The sequence below is a fragment of the Cervus canadensis genome, chromosome 13, assembly GCF_019320065.1.
Source record: "Cervus canadensis isolate Bull #8, Minnesota chromosome 13, ASM1932006v1, whole genome shotgun sequence".
Classification (NCBI taxonomy): Eukaryota; Metazoa; Chordata; class Mammalia; order Artiodactyla; family Cervidae; genus Cervus; species Cervus canadensis.
Window position 1 is genome coordinate 7,042,228 of NC_057398.1, and position 8,563 is coordinate 7,050,790.

General features: G+C 44.6%; 1 protein-coding gene across 1 annotated transcript in view; it reads left to right on the forward strand.

Moving 5' to 3' along the window:
- The window catches only part of LOC122452545 (corticosteroid 11-beta-dehydrogenase isozyme 1), a 37,659-nt gene that overhangs the window by 17,689 nt on the left and 11,407 nt on the right, over positions 1-8,563 (forward strand). The window lies entirely within an intron of this gene.

An 8,563-nucleotide genomic window follows, 5' to 3' on the forward strand; every position in this document is an offset into this window, starting at 1 on the left:
CTAAAATGGACTGGAAGGGGTGAATTTAACTCAGATGACCATTATATCTACTACTCTGGGCAAGAATTCCTTAAAAGAAATGGAGTAGCCATGAAATTAAAATATGCTTGGTCCTTGGAAGAAAAGCTATGACCAACCTAGACAGCACATTAAAAAGCAGAGACATTACTTTGCCAACAAAGGTCCATCTAGTCAAAGATGTGGTTTTTCCAGTAGTCATGTATGGATGTGAGAGTTGGACCATAAGAAAGCTGAGCACCAAAGAATTGATGCTTTTGAACTGTGGTGTTGGAGAAGACTCATGAGAGTCCCTTGGAATGCAAGGAGGTCCAACCAGTCCATCCTAAAGGAAATCAGTCCTGAATATTCATTGGAGTGACTAGCTGAAACCAATAAGAGAGAACTGACACGGGCAGTCAAAGTTGCGGAGGACACTCAGGGGAGGGTTTTGGCTGAAGAGGAGGCAGCGCATGGTGTTGAATCAGCCCAAAATTCTTTGAAGATAAGATAAAGCCTGTTGCTTAATTTCACGAGGTGACTTTGGCAAGAGCACTTCTGTGCAGGTACAGGAGGGCCTGGGAAATGTAGCTCCTCCGATTGCCTTAGAGCCTCAGCACTTCTCCCACGACAAGAATAAAAAAAGAGATTTTAAGAATCCCCACAGTTGAAGGGTGGGCCCAAACCAATTCCACCGACATCACCAAATCTCCCACATGCAGCCTAAATAGTTGTGCTTAGAGAGACTTGTCAGTGTCCTGTGTGTTCATCCGGGCTTCCCTAGTAACTCAGCTGGTAAAGAATCTGCCTGCAATGCAGGAGACCCAGTTTGGTTCCTGGGTAGGGAAGATCCCCCAGTAAAAGGGATAGGCTACCCACTGTAGTATTCATAGGCTTCCAAGGTGGCTCAGACCGTAAAGAGTCTGCCTGCGATGAGGGAGACCCAGGTTTGATCCCTGGGTCAGAAAGATCTGCTGCAGAAGAGAATGACTACCCACTCCAGTATTCTGGCCTGGAGAATCCCCATGGACAGAGGAGCCTGGCAGGCTATACAGTCCATGGGGTCGGGCAGAGTCAGACACGACTGAGTGACTAAGCAGACACATGTGTTTATCCAGCAGGGGTCAGGTTCATCCACGAAGGTTTCAGGGTAGGCATTTGCGTCACCTTCACTTTATGTCACATGAGAGGGGCTTCAAGAGGATTATTTGGAGACTTTTACAAGTGTCCCTGGAGTTTGGGGATTGGTATTTGACTCACACTTGCAAGTCTACAGGCAAGAGGCAGGGCTGAAACTGTTTTCACTTGAGAGTGAAGCTGCGTGCATCATTGGATCAAACACATCCACACATAGCAGGCTTCCCAGAGACCTGGGAGGGGTGAAGAGGAACTGGCCTGGGGTCACCTGCTCAGGGATGGTGGATGGACTGGGTCAGGAAGACTGGACTGACTGGAGCCCTGGAATGAGGAGGGTGCTTAGTGAAGTGAGCTAGAGGAACCATTGCTCATGCCAAGGAAGTCTCTGGGGACCTCTGAGGAACCCATAAAAAGCCCCACAAAATCCACTATCACTTCTTCCAAGTCACTAGAACCCTAAGATAGGGATTTATTTGTCTTTTGAAATAATTTCAGACCTATGGAGGAGTTGCAAGAATAGGACAAATGACTTCCCCATCGCCCTGTAACTGAACTATTTGAAAGTAATTGCTATTTTAATTGAGGCAGTTGCTGACCTGATATCCCATCATTCCTGAATATGTCAGCATGCATTTCCTACAAGCAAGGACATTCTCCTACATAACCGTACAAGTGAGGAATGCAGTTTATTGGTTCCTTACACCTGCTGTAATACATTACCATAAGCCGGGTCTGAGGTCAACAGAAATGTATTTTCTCACAGTTCTGAAGACCAAGAGTCTGAAATCAAGCACGGAGGCCTGCTTTTGACCTCTTCCGCTCAGCTAACAAGCTCCAGCACACAGCTAGTCTGCCAGGTCCCTGGCTCTTGCTGTTTCTACAGTGGCTAAGTCCTTGCGTTTCTGGGACAGAGCTAATTGCAAACAGTCTGGCCCATTTATCACCAAGTCTGCACCCTTACTTGTCAGACACCATGTCCTATATTTTGCTTTAGAAAATATGGTCACCACAGTTCTGTTTCTTTGTGGTCTAAAACTTCCCAGAAGATAAATCTAATTGCCGGCTCCGTTCTCCCCACATAAACCAAAACTGAACCCTGAGCAAAAGCACTCAGACTTCTAATCCCTTCACTTTCTGACTGCTCAGTGCATATTAAAACAGTGGTGGTTTAGGCACTCAGCCCTGTCCGACTTTTTGTGACCCCGTGGACTGTGGCCCGCCAGGCTCCTCTGTCCGTGGGCTTCTCCAGGCAAGAACACTGGAGTGGGTTGCCGTTTCCTTCTCCAGGGGATCTGCCCCACCCAGGGATCAAACCCATGTCTCCAGCTTGGCAGGCAGGTTCTTTACCACTGAACCACCTGGGAAGCCCATGTTAGAACAGTAATTTATTTATTTATCCATTTGATATAATTAGTTTCATATTCCAGCCTATTGTTTATGAACAATAGTTGAGCAAGTGGATCCCATAGGGTGCAATCAGAAAACAAATTTATTCCTTCCTTGAGACCTGTTCTTTGGGTGAGTTCTTCTCTGAACCTGGACACGATCAAGGGCAGATGGCACACTCTAGAATAATAAAGGATCTTTTGGCTGCTTCCAGTTTCAGGAAAGGTCTCACTTCAGTAATTAAAACATCCACCCGTTTGTAACTTACCTCTAAGCAAATCTTCTCCCAGGACTTCCCTGGTGGTCCAGGGGTTAAGACTCTGCATTCCCAATGCAGGGGGCCCCCGGTTAGGGAACTAGATCCCACATGCTGCAACTAAGAGTTTGCAAGCTGCAACTAAAAATCTCGAGTGCCTCAACTAAGACATGGCACAGACTAAATAAATAAATAATATTTTTTTAAAAGGGGAAAAAAAAAGCTTCCCCCCTCATCAAGCTTGAACCTGTTGTCTTAGGAAATCTGGGATAGAAAAGAGATATGTTCAGCCTGTCCTCCTGCCCCGGTCTCCTCCTCCTCACCAGGCTCCCTCTGGTCGCCCCTAAAGAATCAAAGGGACGATGCAGGGTGGAGAAGGTCTTCCTTGGCTGGTGCCCGGATATTACAGCCTCGGTGTCCTCTGGGCACTTTGGTCCAGGTCGAAATCTCATGTTCTCTGGACTGGGAGGGGGACCACACCTACCTCGGGCACTGGGTGCTTTCGTGGGTTTTTGGAGGTTCGTGCACATTCCCCGGAGGACCCTGCTGGGATATTGAATTCTTCCAGTGAGCTGGACAGCAGTAGCTTGTGTCATTTCCGTCAGACTCTGAAAATACAGTGGGAGTGCAAGGGGATACACTCACCACGTACTGCTGGGCTTTCGGGCAGGAACTGGAAATGACTCCAGGGGAGAAGGGATGAGCCCTGGGCCAAGGCCCATAGGGAGGTGAGCAGAGTGTGGGCAGGATTTCGGGCCCCCTACAGGGAGAGTGCCCTTTCGTATGACAGTTTGTCCTAGCTCTGCAGGGGCCTTGCCCGTAACCAGCGCCTCCCAGCCTGGGTCAAACCCCAGCCCTGAGTGCCCCCCAAACTGCTGGGGACAAGGTCTCCATGAGGTGCCCTTGAAGCTCCTCTCATAAGGATCAACCCCTTCTTCTAGGAAGCTCAGCGAGACACTGTTCATTTCTTTGCCCTAATACCTGTCCTCTCTGACCTCTTCACCTTCGGCCCTTCTCATTCCCTCAGCATAGTTGAGGGTCTACATGTTGCAAACTTGATTTTGTTTTTTAGGGTTTGCAGGGGGTGGGGTTTGTTTATGTTACCACATCCTAAATAAGTTGCCCAGGTAGTCTGGAACCTTCTTCAGAAGATGGAGGCCTTTGAAGTTTACTACAATCTCAATCTTTGAACCTCAGCTGAAACTAGAGCAGGAAAAGTCAAATTTTAACATCCTCTTACGTATTATTTATTCCACCTTGACCAGTTCCCCTTAGCTCAAAGATCCTTTCTGAAAAATAGAAGCCTGTGTTTTTTAAAAGGGACTCTGCCCTTTTCAGCTCTCTGAAACTTCGAATGCAAGGGCCTCCTCACACAGCTAAGTGGCATTGTGTGGGGAAGTGAGTGAGAACAGTGCTTTGAAGAGAAAACAGACTTTAGTGACATGCACCCAGATTGTTTTAGAATACTGAGAACCTAGGAGGCTTTTTCCTCTTTATTCTATTTTTTGATACATTTCTGCTTTCCTTTAGTGAGCCTACACTGTTTTACAATCCTTTATCTGCAATTTCAAAATGCAAAAACTGGTGGCAGGGCGGGGAGGGGTAAAGAAAAAGGCTCTGAAAAACAAGAATTTTTTAAAAAATAAGTAATTATATAAAATTAATTTAACTTGAACTGAAGTGAGGCTATTTAAAGCCTTTATCTCAGCGTGAACTTTTAAATATCTCAGTGCAGAAATTATGTATTTCCTTACAGGCTACCTCCCGAGGTCCTACTAGAAGTGTTGTATACAGTGTATACAATACTGCATATTGTATATGGGATTCCCTGGTAACTCAGCTGGTAAAGAATCCACCTGCAATGCAGGAGACCCTGGTTTAATTTGGGATAAGGGATAGGCTTATCCTGAAGGGATAAGAAGGGATAGGCTACCCACTCCAGTATTCTTGGGCTTCCCTTGTGGCTCAGATGGTAAAGAATCTGCCAGCAATGTGGAAGACCTGGGTTCGATCCCTGGGTTGGGAAGGTCCTCTGGAGAACGGCTACCCACTCCAGTATTCTGGCCTGGAGAATTCCATGGGCTGTGTAGTCCATGGGGTTGCAGAGTCAGAAATGACTGAATGACTTTCACTTTCATATTGTATACAACAATAAACATTATTGGAGAAGAAATGGCAACCGACTCCAGTATTCTTGCCTGGGAAATGCCATGGACAGAGGACCCTGGTGGGCTGAGTCCATGGGGTTTCAAAAGAGTCCAACACGACTTAGTGACTAAACCACCACCACTACCAACACCACCATATACAGTATAAGCTTTGCACCATCTTCTAAATTTCAAAAATAATTCTATAACACATCAGGCCCTAAGGGTTTTGGGTAAGTGCTTATAAGCCTATACTTTACAGAGGAGAAAATATAACAAACTTTGTTATTATTTTTCCTGCTCTATTGGCTTTTCATTGTAACTAACCCAATTCTCATCTCTAGTTTTTGTACAAGCCTTTTCCCCACCACCCTGGCTCTTCCTGAATTTTTTTTCATCAAGTCTTTTACCACCTGCAGCTGAAGTTTCCTAATTAGCTCAACATCTTTCTTCACCTGAATATTCACTTTAAATTTTGGACACATGTTTTCCCTGATCACACTAGTTTGAGCCTTAAAGAGATACAACAACTGATAGTTTACTGACAGCCCGTCCAACTGTCATTGTGAGAGACTGCTCCTCCTTCCAAAGACCTTCCGCCTCCATTTCTCCTGCGAGGTCTTAGATCAGGTTCAGTAAGCTTATGTCACCATGCCTCTCCTTCTGCCATAACCACCCTTAAAACCATCCTAGATATGGTTTATGGATAAAGACCCTCTTTCCCATTGAACCCTTCAGCACAGCCCTCCAACCCAGACCACCAACTAGAAGAATCTGAGGAGGAGGTGGGCTCCAGTTTGCAGGTTCTTACCACATAGTCCTTGTGGGAATTAAATCTGAGAACTACTGGCTTAAAGGTTGGCAGGTCAATGGCAGGCCACGGAATTTGACAGATGAAATATGGTTATAATGAACGTTAGTGACAGCTGCAGCCTTCTGAAAAACTGACAGCCCCCATAAGTAATTAGGTTGCAGTGTACCTCGTGCATAATTTTTCATGATAAAGATGAATATCTTTCAGTAGTCAGTTCAATCTTGACTCTTATCTAATAATTCAGTATTCTTCATGTATGTGTGTGTGTTAGTTTCAGGAGTACACCAAAGTGATTCAGTTATACATACATATCTATTCTTTTTCAGATTCTTTTCCATTACAGGTTACTACAAAATATCCAGTATAGTTCCTGATGCTAATACAGTAGGTCCTTGTTGGTTATCTATTTTATACATAGTAGTGTATCTGTTAATCCCAAATTCCTAATTTATCCCTCCCTCTCTTTCCCTTTTGGTAACCATAAGTTTGTTTTCTTTGTCTGTGGGTCTATTCCTTTTTCTCGGGCAATATATGCTCAGAAGTGGGGTTGTAGGATCGTATGGTAACTCTGTTCTCAGTTTTTAGGGGAACTTCATAATGGTTGTACCAACTTACATTCCTACCAGGAGCATAGAAGGGCTCCCTTTTCTCCACACCCTCTCCAGAATTTATTGTTTCTAAATTTTTTGGTGATGGCCATTCTGACCAGCGTGCAATGATACCTCATTGTAGTTTTGATGTGCATGTCTCTAAAAATTAGCAATGTTGGGCATTTTTCATGTGCCTATTGGTCATCTGTATGTCAGTTCAGTATTTTGCTTCACCTCTTATATTGTATTTTGAAACCATACATCTATTTGATGAATTTTTCAAAACTCTTCTGCCAGGTCTGGCTCCTTTCCTATCCCTCTCCTTTTTTCTTCTTTCCCTTTAGGAACAACAACAATAAAAAAAAAAAAAATCTGTCTCCCTTTCTCCTGCAAAACAGTTTAGAATCCTTTTCTGTACTTTGAGCATTACCTAAGTCATAATCAAGAATAGAAAGTGGGGACTTCCCTGGTGGTCAAGTGGTTAAGAATCCCCCTGCCAGTACAGGAGACACAGGTTCAATCCTTGGTCCGGGAAGGTCCCACACGCCACGGAGCAACTAAGCCTGTGCATCGCAACTACTGAGTCGAACTCTCCGGCCCATGCTCTGCCCACAGGCACTGCAAGAGTAGTTCCCGCGGGCTGCCACCTAAAGAAAGCCCGTGCAGAGCAATGAACATCCAACACAGCCAAAAACTAATTTATTAACTAATTTTGTAGAAAAAGACTAGAAAATGGGATACACTAAGCTCCATTAGTGGGACAAATATCACTGCTACAAGAATGCAGACTATAGGTTCACATGGTCCCTTGCTTCTGCATTTCTGTTGCTACCCAGACAGATACATTAAGAAATGCCAGAGGCAATATCTTTATCATCAACTAGAAGAGGATAAGGACCAAATGGTAACCACCAACCCCCCTCCGCAAACATTGTCCACCTGAGACCTGTGAATGTGAGCTTATATGAAAAAAAGATCTTTGCAGATGTAATTTAGGATCTCAAGATGAGATCATCCCAAATTATCCAGATGAATCTAAATCCAATGAAAAGTGCCTTAATAAAATGAGCAAAAGACATACCCAAATTTGTGAAGATGGAGGCAGAGACTGGAGTGATGTATCTACAAGCCAAGGAACACCAAAGATGAGGAGCAGACATTAGAAGTTTGATGAGATAAGAAAGGATTCTTCACGAAAGCCTTTGGAGGCAATGTGGCCCTGCTGACACCTTGGTTTTAGACAGCTAACCTCCAGAGCTGTGAGAGAATAAATTGTTGTCTCAGCCTCCAAGTTTCTGTAAATTTGTTATGGCAGCACCGGGAAACTAATACAAAAGGACCAGGGGTAACTAGCCCTATCTATTTATGGGTACCCTCACCTGTCAGCTTTGCTGGTGTTGTTCGGTTGCTCAGTCCTGTCCAACTCTTTGCAACCCCGTGACTGCAGCACACCAGGCTTCCCTGTCCTTCACCATCTCCCAGAGCTTGCTCAAACTCATGTCCATTGAGTCAGTGATGGCATCCAACCATCTCATCCTCTGTTGTCCCCTTCTCCTCCTGCCTTCTTTCCCAGCATCAGGGTCTTTCCCAATGAGTCAGTTCTTCCCATCAGGTGGCCAAAGTATTGGGGTTTCAGCTTCAGCATCAGTCCTTCCAGTGAATATTCAGGACTGATTTCCTTTAGGATTGACTGCTTTGATCTCCTTGCAATCCAAGGGACTCTCAAGAGTCTTCTCCAACACCACACTTCAAAAGCATCAATTTTTCAGTGCTCAGCCTTCTTTATGGTCCAACTCTCACATCCATACATGACTACTGGAAAAACCAAAGCTTTGACAATATGGACTTTTGTCAGCAAAGTAATGTCTCTGCTTTTTAATATGTTGTCTAGGTTTGTCATAATTTTTCTTCCAAGAAGCAAGTGTCTTTTAATTTCATGGCTGCAGTCACCATCTGCAGTGATTTTAGAGCCCAAGAAAATAACGTCTGTCACTGTTTCCATTGTTTCCCCATCTATTTGCATGAAGTGATGGAACTAGATGCCATGATCATCATTTTTTGAATGTTGAGTTTTAAGCCAGCTTTTTCACTCTCCTCTTTTACCTTCATCAAGAGGATCTTTAATCCCTCTTCACTTTCTGCCAGAAGGCTGGTGTCATCTGTATATCTGAGGTTATTGCTATTTCTCCCAGCAGTCTTAATTCCAGTTGTGCTTCATCCAGCCTGGCATTTTGCA